At 46.2% G+C, this 13442-nt stretch overlaps 6 non-coding genes across 6 annotated transcripts; all 6 read right to left on the bottom strand.

Moving 5' to 3' along the window:
* Positions 1–1409: 1409 nt before the first annotated feature.
* LOC130343027 (U2 spliceosomal RNA) lies at positions 1410–1600 on the bottom strand. The gene has a single exon (XR_008882460.1). It is a non-coding gene; the product is annotated as a U2 spliceosomal RNA (small nuclear RNA).
* A 2100-nt stretch (positions 1601–3700) lies between these two features.
* On the bottom strand, positions 3701–3891 carry LOC130342978 (U2 spliceosomal RNA). Its single transcript, XR_008882424.1, has one exon. It is a non-coding gene; the product is annotated as a U2 spliceosomal RNA (small nuclear RNA).
* A 2092-nt stretch (positions 3892–5983) lies between these two features.
* Positions 5984–6177, bottom strand: LOC130343047 (U2 spliceosomal RNA). The gene has a single exon (XR_008882478.1). It is a non-coding gene; the product is annotated as a U2 spliceosomal RNA (small nuclear RNA).
* Positions 6178–8261: 2084 nt separating this feature from the next.
* Positions 8262–8452, bottom strand: LOC130343026 (U2 spliceosomal RNA). The gene has a single exon (XR_008882459.1). It is a non-coding gene; the product is annotated as a U2 spliceosomal RNA (small nuclear RNA).
* Positions 8453–10542: 2090 nt separating this feature from the next.
* On the bottom strand, positions 10543–10733 carry LOC130343025 (U2 spliceosomal RNA). The gene has a single exon (XR_008882458.1). It is a non-coding gene; the product is annotated as a U2 spliceosomal RNA (small nuclear RNA).
* A 2091-nt stretch (positions 10734–12824) lies between these two features.
* LOC130343043 (U2 spliceosomal RNA) lies at positions 12825–13016 on the bottom strand. Its single transcript, XR_008882474.1, has one exon. It is a non-coding gene; the product is annotated as a U2 spliceosomal RNA (small nuclear RNA).
* Positions 13017–13442: the final 426 nt, after the last annotated feature.

The following is a 13442-nucleotide window of genomic DNA, read 5'->3' as shown; positions in this document are numbered from 1 at the left end:
TGAAGGCCGTAATAGACGACATCACCAAACAGCTCCATAGTCACATACACAGCAAAGGAGAGATGTTGTTTACACCTAGTGATGTCAGTGGTATTGAGTGACATCACAGCACAGTGCTAAGGCTCCTGGGCCTGGACACAGCAGCGGCTGCAATATCTCAACGGAGAATACGTTTATATCTATGTGTGTGTGTGCGCATATATATATATATATATATATATATATATATATATATATTTCTCCGCCGAAATCACTTTTAAACCCATTTCCACCTTTTTTTCCCTTCTCTTCCTCTTACTTTTTTTTCACGTTTTTTTACGTTTTTCTCCTTTTCGCCTCTTTTCTGGGCGTATTATTCTTCTTTTTCTTCTTTTTTTTCGTCTAATGCATACCCCATCAGTGCAGCAATGCTTATTCAATACCGCCAGCAGATGGAGACACTGGGGGATAATTTTCTAAGGATTTATACTGATTTTTCCTGTCTGAATTTGTCGCACAGAAAGTTGCAGGCCAAATATGTGTGACATTTCTGCGACTTTAGCTTCTAGAGCATTTTTACAACATTATACATAGGTGCTGAATACATAAAAAGCGACTGTTCAGCGACAGACAAGTCGCATCGGCTGAAAGTAGGCCAGAATGTCAGTCCATGTTGGAGCAGGTTTAGATACAGTCTAAAGCATAGATCTCAAAGTCTGTGCACAGAATTTAGCAAGGGCCTCGCACCTTCTGATGCATCAGGTAGGTGCACAATAGCATAGCCTAACCCTCTGTACTTTGGTCTATATTGATGCGGGACATAGACAGCCAGCTGATGACCAATCCATTAGTGCAATGGATGGCTGGAAGCATTTGTCTTTGCCTTTGCAATACCACAGAAGCAATGCATGGTCAATGTACAGCAATGACACACCTGTGTGAACAGCCAGGAGACCCCCCCCCCCCCATGTTATGTTACATAGTTACATAGTTAGTACGGTCGAAAAAAGACATATGTCCATCACGTTCAACCAGGGAATTAAGGGGTAGGGGTGTGGCGCGATATTGGGGAAGGGATGAGATTTTATATTTCTTCATAAGCATTAATCTTATTTTGTCAATTAGGAACATTCAGCACCCACCCGCTATCAAGGCAGCTGCCTATCATGTCATGCCCTACCTGCACAGGTGTGCTGGCTACTCAAATGATCCAATTAAGGAGGCCATTTAGTCAGCAGCAGCAGAAGTCCTGTGCCTGGACGCTCCAACAGGGGCCAGACACAAGCAGAAGCAGAAGCAGCAGAAGCAGCAGCAGCACCACCTTTTGTTTTTTGGCTGCAGCAGCAGCAAGGCCCACAGGGCTGGCTAGCTGGCTAGCCAGCAAGCAGGTAGCAATGAAAGTAGGAATCTTTCTTTTTAACCCTGTAAGGGGGTGGTGCACTGTACCCGAAGATACTGCCATATCGGGTCAATGCATAGGGCGACGGAAGCAAGCTTCGAAATCGGCCCCCGTTCTCAAAAATCCATTTAATATATGGTCCCCAGATAGGGGACGTATCAGATATTAAACTGATAAGAACAGATACTACACTTGATCTTAGCCAAAAGGCCGAGAAGCGATAACCGTGAAAGGGGCGGGCCCAACAAGGTCCCCTTCATGGGCACTATCACTGCTTGCTGTCAGGGAGGCTGCCAGACAATTTTCCATGCACACTCTGGGCTGGGGGGCAGTCAACCACCAGTACACACAGCAGAACCTAAACCCATACCATTATTGCTAAGCAGCAAGACAGGGGCCCATTGCACTCCCACGGGGCCTTTTTAAATGCAATCCATAACCCGGATTTGCCAGGAACCCTTCTTACTCCTCCTACTTGCATGTGACACTGGGCTTAGGATCTGCATAGGAAACACACACACAAGCACACACCTACCTTTGTTGCCTGCAGATGCCTCCTTGGCTGTCCCCAAACGGTATCAAACCAACACCCACGGGAAGCTGTAAGCATAGAGGACATGCCTGCACCCCATTGGACTTACCTGTGTGGGTTAAATCCGGGTTATTTGACAACCTATGGCGGTGATGGTTCTGCTCAGGCAGAGCAGTGCTGATGCTCCTCATAAAGCTGTCGCTGCTGTGAAGGTTCTAGGTGACATCACAAATCCCTTTGGTTACATACACAACAAAGCTGGGTTGTTGTTGTTTACACTCTGCAAGGCCTGTGGAAGTGAGTGACATCATAGCACTGTAGTTCTGAGGGTTCAAGATGGATGCAACAATCTCCTGTTGCTTCTATGAAGGCCGTAATAGACGACATCACCAAACAGCTCCATAGTCACATACACAGCAAAGGAGAGATGTTGTTTACACCTAGTGATGTCAGTGGTATTGAGTGACATCACAGCACAGTGCTAAGGCTCCTGGGCCTGGACACAGCAGCGGCTGCAATATCTCAACGGAGAATACGTTTATATCTATGTGTGTGTGTGCGCATATATATATATATATATATATATATATATATATATATATATATATATTTCTCCGCCGAAATCACTTTTAAACCCATTTCCACCTTTTTTTCCCTTCTCTTCCTCTTACTTTTTTTTCACGTTTTTTTACGTTTTTCTCCTTTTCGCCTCTTTTCTGGGCGTATTATTCTTCTTTTTCTTCTTTTTTTTCGTCTAATGCATACCCCATCAGTGCAGCAATGCTTATTCAATACCGCCAGCAGATGGAGACACTGGGGGATAATTTTCTAAGGATTTATACTGATTTTTCCTGTCTGAATTTGTCGCACAGAAAGTTGCAGGCCAAATATGTGTGACATTTCTGCGACTTTAGCTTCTAGAGCATTTTTACAACATTATACATAGGTGCTGAATACATAAAAAGCGACTGTTCAGCGACAGACAAGTCGCATCGGCTGAAAGTAGGCCAGAATGTCAGTCCATGTTGGAGCAGGTTTAGATACAGTCTAAAGCATAGATCTCAAAGTCTGTGCACAGAATTTAGCAAGGGCCTCGCACCTTCTGATGCATCAGGTAGGTGCACAATAGCATAGCCTAACCCTCTGTACTTTGGTCTATATTGATGCGGGACATAGACAGCCAGCTGATGACCAATCCATTAGTGCAATGGATGGCTGGAAGCATTTGTCTTTGCCTTTGCAATACCACAGAAGCAATGCATGGTCAATGTACAGCAATGACACACCTGTGTGAACAGCCAGGAGACCCCCCCCCCCCCCCCCCCCCATGTTATGTTACATAGTTACATAGTTAGTACGGTCGAAAAAAGACATATGTCCATCACGTTCAACCAGGGAATTAAGGGGTAGGGGTGTGGCGCGATATTGGGGAAGGGATGAGATTTTATATTTCTTCATAAGCATTAATCTTATTTTGTCAATTAGGAACATTCAGCACCCACCCGCTATCAAGGCAGCTGCCTATCATGTCATGCCCTACCTGCACAGGTGTGCTGGCTACTCAAATGATCCAATTAAGGAGGCCATTTAGTCAGCAGCAGCAGAAGTCCTGTGCCTGGACGCTCCAACAGGGGCCAGACACAAGCAGAAGCAGAAGCAGCAGAAGCAGCAGCAGCACCACCTTTTGTTTTTTGGCTGCAGCAGCAGCAAGGCCCACAGGGCTGGCTAGCTGGCTAGCCAGCAAGCAGGTAGCAATGAAAGTAGGAATCTTTCTTTTTAACCCTGTAAGGGGGTGGTGCACTGTACCCGAAGATACTGCCATATCGGGTCAATGCATAGGGCGACGGAAGCAAGCTTCGAAATCAGCCCCCGTTCTCAAAAATCCATTTAATATATGGTCCCCAGATAGGGGACGTATCAGATATTAAACTGATAAGAACAGATACTACACTTGATCTTAGCCAAAAGGCCGAGAAGCGATAACCGTGAAAGGGGCGGGCCCAACAAGGTCCCCTTCATGGGCACTATCACTGCTTGCTGTCAGGGAGGCTGCCAGACAATTTTCCATGCACACTCTGGGCTGGGGGGCAGTCAACCACCAGTACACACAGCAGAACCTAAACCCATACCATTATTGCTAAGCAGCAAGACAGGGGCCCATTGCACTCCCACGGGGCCTTTTTAAATGCAATCCATAACCCGGATTTGCCAGGAACCCTTCTTACTCCTCCTACTTGCATGTGACACTGGGCTTAGGATCTGCATAGGAAACACACACACAAGCACACACCTACCTTTGTTGCCTGCAGATGCCTCCTTGGCTGTCCCCAAACGGTATCAAACCAACACCCACGGGAAGCTGTAAGCATAGAGGACATGCCTGCACCCCATTGGACTTACCTGTGTGGGTTAAATCCGGGTTATTTGACAACCTATGGCGGTGATGGTTCTGCTCAGGCAGAGCAGTGCTGATGCTCCTCATAAAGCTGTCGCTGCTGTGAAGGTTCTAGGTGACATCACAAATCCCTTTGGTTACATACACAACAAAGCTGGGTTGTTGTTGTTTACACTCTGCAAGGCCTGTGGAAGTGAGTGACATCATAGCACTGTAGTTCTGAGGGTTCAAGATGGATGCAACAATCTCCTGTTGCTTCTATGAAGGCCGTAATAGACGACATCACCAAACAGCTCCATAGTCACATACACAGCAAAGGAGAGATGTTGTTTACACCTAGTGATGTCAGTGGTATTGAGTGACATCACAGCACAGTGCTAAGGCTCCTGGGCCTGGACACAGCAGCGGCTGCAATATCTCAACGGAGAATACGTTTATATCTATGTGTGTGTGTGCGCATATATATATATATATATATATATATATATATATATATATATTTCTCCGCCGAAATCACTTTTAAACCCATTTCCACCTTTTTTTCCCTTCTCTTCCTCTTACTTTTTTTTCACGTTTTTTTACGTTTTTCTCCTTTTCGCCTCTTTTCTGGGCGTATTATTCTTCTTTTTCTTCTTTTTTTTCGTCTAATGCATACCCCATCAGTGCAGCAATGCTTATTCAATACCGCCAGCAGATGGAGACACTGGGGGATAATTTTCTAAGGATTTATACTGATTTTTCCTGTCTGAATTTGTCGCACAGAAAGTTGCAGGCCAAATATGTGTGACATTTCTGCGACTTTAGCTTCTAGAGCATTTTTACAACATTATACATAGGTGCTGAATACATAAAAAGCGACTGTTCAGCGACAGACAAGTCGCATCGGCTGAAAGTAGGCCAGAATGTCAGTCCATGTTGGAGCAGGTTTAGATACAGTCTAAAGCATAGATCTCAAAGTCTGTGCACAGAATTTAGCAAGGGCCTCGCACCTTCTGATGCATCAGGTAGGTGCACAATAGCATAGCCTAACCCTCTGTACTTTGGTCTATATTGATGCGGGACATAGACAGCCAGCTGATGACCAATCCATTAGTGCAATGGATGGCTGGAAGCATTTGTCTTTGCCTTTGCAATACCACAGAAGCAATGCATGGTCAATGTACAGCAATGACACACCTGTGTGAACAGCCAGGAGACCCCCCCCCCCCCCCCCTCATGTTATGTTACATAGTTACATAGTTAGTACGGTCGAAAAAAGACATATGTCCATCACGTTCAACCAGGGAATTAAGGGGTAGGGGTGTGGCGCGATATTGGGGAAGGGATGAGATTTTATATTTCTTCATAAGCATTAATCTTATTTTGTCAATTAGGAACATTCAGCACCCACCCGCTATCAAGGCAGCTGCCTATCATGTCATGCCCTACCTGCACAGGTGTGCTGGCTACTCAAATGATCCAATTAAGGAGGCCATTTAGTCAGCAGCAGCAGAAGTCCTGTGCCTGGACGCTCCAACAGGGGCCAGACACAAGCAGAAGCAGAAGCAGCAGAAGCAGCAGCAGCACCACCTTTTGTTTTTTGGCTGCAGCAGCAGCAAGGCCCACAGGGCTGGCTAGCTGGCTAGCCAGCAAGCAGGTAGCAATGAAAGTAGGAATCTTTCTTTTTAACCCTGTAAGGGGGTGGTGCACTGTACCCGAAGATACTGCCATATCGGGTCAATGCATAGGGCGACGGAAGCAAGCTTCGAAATCGGCCCCCGTTCTCAAAAATCCATTTAATATATGGTCCCCAGATAGGGGACGTATCAGATATTAAACTGATAAGAACAGATACTACACTTGATCTTAGTAGCCAAAAGGCCGAGAAGCGATAACCGTGAAAGGGGCGGGCCCAACAAGGTCCCCTTCATGGGCACTATCACTGCTTGCTGTCAGGGAGGCTGCCAGACAATTTTCCATGCACACTCTGGGCTGGGGGGCAGTCAACCACCAGTACACACAGCAGAACCTAAACCCATACCATTATTGCTAAGCAGCAAGACAGGGGCCCATTGCACTCCCACGGGGCCTTTTTAAATGCAATCCATAACCCGGATTTGCCAGGAACCCTTCTTACTCCTCCTACTTGCATGTGACACTGGGCTTAGGATCTGCATAGGAAACACACACACAAGCACACACCTACCTTTGTTGCCTGCAGATGCCTCCTTGGCTGTCCCCAAACGGTATCAAACCAACACCCACGGGAAGCTGTAAGCATAGGCCTGCACCCCATTGGACTTACCTGTGTGGGTTAAATCCGGGTTATTTGACAACCTATGGCGGTGATGGTTCTGCTCAGGCAGAGCAGTGCTGATGCTCCTCATAAAGCTGTCGCTGCTGTGAAGGTTCTAGGTGACATCACAAATCCCTTTGGTTACATACACAACAAAGCTGGGTTGTTGTTGTTTACACTCTGCAAGGCCTGTGGAAGTGAGTGACATCATAGCACTGTAGTTCTGAGGGTTCAAGATGGATGCAACAATCTCCTGTTGCTTCTATGAAGGCCGTAATAGACGACATCACCAAACAGCTCCATAGTCACATACACAGCAAAGGAGAGATGTTGTTTACACCTAGTGATGTCAGTGGTATTGAGTGACATCACAGCACAGTGCTAAGGCTCCTGGGCCTGGACACAGCAGCGGCTGCAATATCTCAACGGAGAATACGTTTATATCTATGTGTGTGTGTGCGCATATATATATATATATATATATATATATATATATATATATATATATTCTCCGCCGAAATCACTTTTAAACCCATTTCCACCTTTTTTTCCCTTCTCTTCCTCTTACTTTTTTTTCACGTTTTTTTACGTTTTTCTCCTTTTCGCCTCTTTTCTGGGCGTATTATTCTTCTTTTTCTTCTTTTTTTTCGTCTAATGCATACCCCATCAGTGCAGCAATGCTTATTCAATACCGCCAGCAGATGGAGACACTGGGGGATAATTTTCTAAGGATTTATACTGATTTTTCCTGTCTGAATTTGTCGCACAGAAAGTTGCAGGCCAAATATGTGTGACATTTCTGCGACTTTAGCTTCTAGAGCATTTTTACAACATTATACATAGGTGCTGAATACATAAAAAGCGACTGTTCAGCGACAGACAAGTCGCATCGGCTGAAAGTAGGCCAGAATGTCAGTCCATGTTGGAGCAGGTTTAGATACAGTCTAAAGCATAGATCTCAAAGTCTGTGCACAGAATTTAGCAAGGGCCTCGCACCTTCTGATGCATCAGGTAGGTGCACAATAGCATAGCCTAACCCTCTGTACTTTGGTCTATATTGATGCGGGACATAGACAGCCAGCTGATGACCAATCCATTAGTGCAATGGATGGCTGGAAGCATTTGTCTTTGCCTTTGCAATACCACAGAAGCAATGCATGGTCAATGTACAGCAATGACACACCTGTGTGAACAGCCAGGAGACCCCCCCCCCCCCCCATGTTATGTTACATAGTTACATAGTTAGTACGGTCGAAAAAAGACATATGTCCATCACGTTCAACCAGGGAATTAAGGGGTAGGGGTGTGGCGCGATATTGGGGAAGGGATGAGATTTTATATTTCTTCATAAGCATTAATCTTATTTTGTCAATTAGGAACATTCAGCACCCACCCGCTATCAAGGCAGCTGCCTATCATGTCATGCCCTACCTGCACAGGTGTGCTGGCTACTCAAATGATCCAATTAAGGAGGCCATTTAGTCAGCAGCAGCAGAAGTCCTGTGCCTGGACGCTCCAACAGGGGCCAGACACAAGCAGAAGCAGAAGCAGCAGAAGCAGCAGCAGCACCACCTTTTGTTTTTTGGCTGCAGCAGCAGCAAGGCCCACAGGGCTGGCTAGCTGGCTAGCCAGCAAGCAGGTAGCAATGAAAGTAGGAATCTTTCTTTTTAACCCTGTAAGGGGGTGGTGCACTGTACCCGAAGATACTGCCATATCGGGTCAATGCATAGGGCGACGGAAGCAAGCTTCGAAATCGGCCCCCGTTCTCAAAAATCCATTTAATATATGGTCCCCAGATAGGGGACGTATCAGATATTAAACTGATAAGAACAGATACTACACTTGATCTTAGCCAAAAGGCCGAGAAGCGATAACCGTGAAAGGGGCGGGCCCAACAAGGTCCCCTTCATGGGCACTATCACTGCTTGCTGTCAGGGAGGCTGCCAGACAATTTTCCATGCACACTCTGGGCTGGGGGGCAGTCAACCACCAGTACACACAGCAGAACCTAAACCCATACCATTATTGCTAAGCAGCAAGACAGGGGCCCATTGCACTCCCACGGGGCCTTTTTAAATGCAATCCATAACCCGGATTTGCCAGGAACCCTTCTTACTCCTCCTACTTGCATGTGACACTGGGCTTAGGATCTGCATAGGAAACACACACACAAGCACACACCTACCTTTGTTGCCTGCAGATGCCTCCTTGGCTGTCCCCAAACGGTATCAAACCAACACCCACGGGAAGCTGTAAGCATAGAGGACATGCCTGCACCCCATTGGACTTACCTGTGTGGGTTAAATCCGGGTTATTTGACAACCTATGGCGGTGATGGTTCTGCTCAGGCAGAGCAGTGCTGATGCTCCTCATAAAGCTGTCGCTGCTGTGAAGGTTCTAGGTGACATCACAAATCCCTTTGGTTACATACACAACAAAGCTGGGTTGTTGTTGTTTACACTCTGCAAGGCCTGTGGAAGTGAGTGACATCATAGCACTGTAGTTCTGAGGGTTCAAGATGGATGCAACAATCTCCTGTTGCTTCTATGAAGGCCGTAATAGACGACATCACCAAACAGCTCCATAGTCACATACACAGCAAAGGAGAGATGTTGTTTACACCTAGTGATGTCAGTGGTATTGAGTGACATCACAGCACAGTGCTAAGGCTCCTGGGCCTGGACACAGCAGCGGCTGCAATATCTCAACGGAGAATACGTTTATATCTATGTGTGTGTGTGCGCATATATATATATATATATATATATATATATATATATATATATATATTTCTCCGCCGAAATCACTTTTAAACCCATTTCCACCTTTTTTTCCCTTCTCTTCCTCTTACTTTTTTTTCACGTTTTTTTACGTTTTTCTCCTTTTCGCCTCTTTTCTGGGCGTATTATTCTTCTTTTTCTTCTTTTTTTTCGTCTAATGCATACCCCATCAGTGCAGCAATGCTTATTCAATACCGCCAGCAGATGGAGACACTGGGGGATAATTTTCTAAGGATTTATACTGATTTTTCCTGTCTGAATTTGTCGCACAGAAAGTTGCAGGCCAAATATGTGTGACATTTCTGCGACTTTAGCTTCTAGAGCATTTTTACAACATTATACATAGGTGCTGAATACATAAAAAGCGACTGTTCAGCGACAGACAAGTCGCATCGGCTGAAAGTAGGCCAGAATGTCAGTCCATGTTGGAGCAGGTTTAGATACAGTCTAAAGCATAGATCTCAAAGTCTGTGCACAGAATTTAGCAAGGGCCTCGCACCTTCTGATGCATCAGGTAGGTGCACAATAGCATAGCCTAACCCTCTGTACTTTGGTCTATATTGATGCGGGACATAGACAGCCAGCTGATGACCAATCCATTAGTGCAATGGATGGCTGGAAGCATTTGTCTTTGCCTTTGCAATACCACAGAAGCAATGCATGGTCAATGTACAGCAATGACACACCTGTGTGAACAGCCAGGAGACCCCCCCCCCCCCATGTTATGTTACATAGTTACATAGTTAGTACGGTCGAAAAAAGACATATGTCCATCACGTTCAACCAGGGAATTAAGGGGTAGGGGTGTGGCGCGATATTGGGGAAGGGATGAGATTTTATATTTCTTCATAAGCATTAATCTTATTTTGTCAATTAGGAACATTCAGCACCCACCCGCTATCAAGGCAGCTGCCTATCATGTCATGCCCTACCTGCACAGGTGTGCTGGCTACTCAAATGATCCAATTAAGGAGGCCATTTAGTCAGCAGCAGCAGAAGTCCTGTGCCTGGACGCTCCAACAGGGGCCAGACACAAGCAGAAGCAGAAGCAGCAGAAGCAGCAGCAGCACCACCTTTTGTTTTTTGGCTGCAGCAGCAGCAAGGCCCACAGGGCTGGCTAGCTGGCTAGCCAGCAAGCAGGTAGCAATGAAAGTAGGAATCTTTCTTTTTAACCCTGTAAGGGGGTGGTGCACTGTACCCGAAGATACTGCCATATCGGGTCAATGCATAGGGCGACGGAAGCAAGCTTCGAAATCGGCCCCCGTTCTCAAAAATCCATTTAATATATGGTCCCCAGATAGGGGACGTATCAGATATTAAACTGATAAGAACAGATACTACACTTGATCTTAGCCAAAAGGCCGAGAAGCGATAACCGTGAAAGGGGCGGGCCCAACAAGGTCCCCTTCATGGGCACTATCACTGCTTGCTGTCAGGGAGGCTGCCAGACAATTTTCCATGCACACTCTGGGCTGGGGGGCAGTCAACCACCAGTACACACAGCAGAACCTAAACCCATACCATTATTGCTAAGCAGCAAGACAGGGGCCCATTGCACTCCCACGGGGCCTTTTTAAATGCAATCCATAACCCGGATTTGCCAGGAACCCTTCTTACTCCTCCTACTTGCATGTGACACTGGGCTTAGGATCTGCATAGGAAACACACACACAAGCACACACCTACCTTTGTTGCCTGCAGATGCCTCCTTGGCTGTCCCCAAACGGTATCAAACCAACACCCACGGGAAGCTGTAAGCATAGAGGACATGCCTGCACCCCATTGGACTTACCTGTGTGGGTTAAATCCGGGTTATTTGACAACCTATGGCGGTGATGGTTCTGCTCAGGCAGAGCAGTGCTGATGCTCCTCATAAAGCTGTCGCTGCTGTGAAGGTTCTAGGTGACATCACAAATCCCTTTGGTTACATACACAACAAAGCTGGGTTGTTGTTGTTTACACTCTGCAAGGCCTGTGGAAGTGAGTGACATCATAGCACTGTAGTTCTGAGGGTTCAAGATGGATGCAACAATCTCCTGTTGCTTCTATGAAGGCCGTAATAGACGACATCACCAAACAGCTCCATAGTCACATACACAGCAAAGGAGAGATGTTGTTTACACCTAGTGATGTCAGTGGTATTGAGTGACATCACAGCACAGTGCTAAGGCTCCTGGGCCTGGACACAGCAGCGGCTGCAATATCTCAACGGAGAATACGTTTATATCTATGTGTGTGTGTGCGCATATATATATATATATATATATATATATATATATATATATATATATTTCTCCGCCGAAATCACTTTTAAACCCATTTCCACCTTTTTTTCCCTTCTCTTCCTCTTACTTTTTTTTCACGTTTTTTTACGTTTTTCTCCTTTTCGCCTCTTTTCTGGGCGTATTATTCTTCTTTTTCTTCTTTTTTTTCGTCTAATGCATACCCCATCAGTGCAGCAATGCTTATTCAATACCGCCAGCAGATGGAGACACTGGGGGATAATTTTCTAAGGATTTATACTGATTTTTCCTGTCTGAATTTGTCGCACAGAAAGTTGCAGGCCAAATATGTGTGACATTTCTGCGACTTTAGCTTCTAGAGCATTTTTACAACATTATACATAGGTGCTGAATACATAAAAAGCGACTGTTCAGCGACAGACAAGTCGCATCGGCTGAAAGTAGGCCAGAATGTCAGTCCATGTTGGAGCAGGTTTAGATACAGTCTAAAGCATAGATCTCAAAGTCTGTGCACAGAATTTAGCAAGGGCCTCGCACCTTCTGATGCATCAGGTAGGTGCACAATAGCATAGCCTAACCCTCTGTACTTTGGTCTATATTGATGCGGGACATAGACAGCCAGCTGATGACCAATCCATTAGTGCAATGGATGGCTGGAAGCATTTGTCTTTGCCTTTGCAATACCACAGAAGCAATGCATGGTCAATGTACAGCAATGACACACCTGTGTGAACAGCCAGGAGACCCCCCCCCCCCCCCCCATGTTATGTTACATAGTTACATAGTTAGTACGGTCGAAAAAAGACATATGTCCATCACGTTCAACCAGGGAATTAAGGGGTAGGGGTGTGGCGCGATATTGGGGAAGGGATGAGATTTTATATTTCTTCATAAGCATTAATCTTATTTTGTCAATTAGGAACATTCAGCACCCACCCGCTATCAAGGCAGCTGCCTATCATGTCATGCCCTACCTGCACAGGTGTGCTGGCTACTCAAATGATCCAATTAAGGAGGCCATTTAGTCAGCAGCAGCAGAAGTCCTGTGCCTGGACGCTCCAACAGGGGCCAGACACAAGCAGAAGCAGAAGCAGCAGAAGCAGCAGCACCACCTTTTGTTTTTTGGCTGCAGCAGCAGCAAGGCCCACAGGGCTGGCTAGCTGGCTAGCCAGCAAGCAGGTAGCAATGAAAGTAGGAATCTTTCTTTTTAACCCTGTAAGGGGGTGGTGCACTGTACCCCGAAGATACTGCCATATCGGGTCAATGCATAGGGCGACGGAAGCAAGCTTCGAAATCGGCCCCCGTTCTCAAAAATCCATTTAATATATGGTCCCCAGATAGGGGACGTATCAGATATTAAACTGATAAGAACAGATACTACACTTGATCTTAGCCAAAAGGCCGAGAAGCGATAACCGTGAAAGGGGCGGGCCCAACAAGGTCCCCTTCATGGGCACTATCACTGCTTGCTGTCAGGGAGGCTGCCAGACAATTTTCCATGCACACTCTGGGCTGGGGGGCAGTCAACCACCAGTACACACAGCAGAACCTAAACCCATACCATTATTGCTAAGCAGCAAGACAGGGGCCCATTGCACTCCCACGGGGCCTTTTTAAATGCAATCCATAACCCGGATTTGCCAGGAACCCTTCTTACTCCTCCTACTTGCATGTGACACTGGGCTTAGGATCTGCATAGGAAACACACACACAAGCACACACCTACCTTTGTTGCCTGCAGATGCCTCCTTGGCTGTCCCCAAACGGTATCAAACCAACACCCACGGGAAGCTGTAAGCATAGAGGACATGCCTGCACCCCATTGGACTTACCTGTGTG

Source organism: Hyla sarda, unplaced genomic scaffold, assembly GCF_029499605.1.
Source record: "Hyla sarda isolate aHylSar1 unplaced genomic scaffold, aHylSar1.hap1 scaffold_665, whole genome shotgun sequence".
Taxonomy (NCBI): Eukaryota; Metazoa; Chordata; class Amphibia; order Anura; family Hylidae; genus Hyla; species Hyla sarda.
The sequence above is the reverse complement of the archived record's forward strand: the minus strand, read 5'-3'. Positions and strand labels throughout refer to the sequence as shown.